This window comes from Tupaia chinensis, unplaced genomic scaffold (assembly GCF_000334495.1).
Source record: "Tupaia chinensis unplaced genomic scaffold, TupChi_1.0 Scaffold145519_1, whole genome shotgun sequence".
Taxonomy (NCBI): Eukaryota; Metazoa; Chordata; class Mammalia; order Scandentia; family Tupaiidae; genus Tupaia; species Tupaia belangeri.
In genome coordinates, this window is record NW_006205376.1 from 1,880,675 (window position 1) to 1,882,955 (window position 2,281).

The following is a 2,281-nucleotide window of genomic DNA, read 5'->3' on the forward strand; positions in this document are numbered from 1 at the left end:
AAACTCGTTCCCTTCAAATGGATCCAGAGTAGCACTTTTAGATCAGTATTACAATTGTGCTGAGAGTGTGTATCACCGTGAATGTTGTCTTGGAAGAGAAACACCTTGATTTTCTTTTTGCTTAGTTCAAATCCTGTATGTTAAACACAGTAATATCCCAGATATTTATTATATAACATAGTAAAGAACACAGAGTTGTGTTTTAGCATGGTCACCTAAGGCCATGAGTAGTTGGAAATGGCAAACATTGATTTAAAAACTCTGAGCTGTCAAAGCAAATGCTTAGTAGTACAGTCACATTTTAGCATCTGTGATATGAAAACAAAACAAGACAGTGTTCATTGTCAACACAATTACATTTCCTTCCCGAGATGGGGTTCTGTAAACGTATTTGCTTTCATGGATCTAAGAAAATACATTTCACCCTTGAGGAATTTTTATATTTTTCTTGCCCATCTCATTATTGCTTTCTCTCTTGTTTCGAGGAGGTCAGTCCTGAAGGTTTGTGTAGAATGATGTTTCCTATTTTATTGTACTCGACGCTTAAAGTAACCAAACGAACCTGGTGTCCTGACCGGGAGGTTCAAGTAGATTGAATAAATTCGCAGAACAAAGTCGGGCAAGGACAACTGGCATAAATACATCTGGCAGTTGAACACCTGTTTTATTTGGTTAATAATTAATTATTACTGTTTTTCCAAAACACAGTTCCAAGTCATGGAGGCATTAGCTCTTACAGATCAAGTCTTTGTTGTCCAAGACAGAGCTGGAAAGAAAAGGTGTGTGTCTTCATCAGAGATCATGGGGTCAGTAATACCAGTAGTACCTAGCACAGACCTGCAAGAGAAGGTACTCAAAATATGTTTCAAATAATGACTACAATACAAAGCTCTTATTGAGTGTTTACATAATTCCAGGTCTGTGTTAAGCATTTGTAACTTAGTTGTGGTTCAAAATATAAATACCTTTTAGCCAAGATGTTTCTTGTGTGTGGTGCTCTTAACCAATGTGTGCCTTCCTTTATAAAATAAAAATGGTCCTGAAATCTACAAACTGTATTAAACACATACATATAGACGAGACCCTCGGTTCGCCCTTAAGTGCTGGCAAGTAGAAGATAATACCTAATCTGCTCTTACAGAAATGGACACAGTTGAGTTAATTAACATATCTAAGATCACAATCTGATAAGGATTCATCTGGATCTCTTTTTATAATGAAGCCATTGCTTTCTCCGTTGTACTTTATATAACTGTAGTTTTACACATCCAGTCATTTTTTTTTTTTATAAGAATGGGAGGGCTCCAATGTAAAGAATTCTTGTAGTAAAATAGACCTTTTAAGGAAAGGCATTTAAAAATAATATACATTGTATCCTTATCTCTTTTGTAAATCTGATCTTTATGTTAAAGGAAAAGTATATCTCTAGCAATTCTACTATTATTATTTAACCATATATATGGTCTCTTTATATATAAGTGTATATAATGCTATGTAATATGTTTGATTTTTATGTGCCTGATCCGTTTCATTCTTATAATAATTATATGTAGTTGTATGCATTATCCTCATTTACACATATAGAAAATACAGTACAGTGAGGTTAAAATATTGGGTTGTCAGAAAAGTCATGATGGGGAACCAGCAGTTAGAGTAATGGCTATGTCACTGGACTCCCACGTAGTCAATCGTGGTTCGCGTCCCGGACCCGGTGGCTTAAAACTTATGCTGGGTGCATGTGCGTGCGTGCCCAAGATCCCGAGAAGAGAACGGAGGAGAAGGGATTGTGGCGTGACCATCCCCACTGGGGGGTGATTTCTCGCTTTCTGTCTCTATGTCTCTCTCTGTCTGGCAAGCGCACATGCCCTATAGCAAAAAAACCCCGCCCCCCCCCCCCCAAAAAAAAAGTCATGATGCATTTTTGCATAGAAAGATATAGGAAAAAATGCATTATGACTTTTCAGATGACCCAAAACCTGTCTGAGGATACACAACTGATATGTTGGAACACTGCATGCTTTCCCAACTATCATAGGCTGACTTTATGATCTTTTAAAGAGAGCTAAATTATAGTATGCATTTTTGAGAAAATTTCAGTGATATCTCAAATTAGTATAACTATGTGTGTTTGAATTATGAAAATCAAATTGAGCTAATTATCAGTCTATGAAGAGAATTTAATACAGTAGAGCTAATATTTTTTAGTTGGATAAAAATCACTAATATAAATATTGCACAGTATAGAACAACATTATTGAGGATTCCTTTTTTTTTTTTTTTT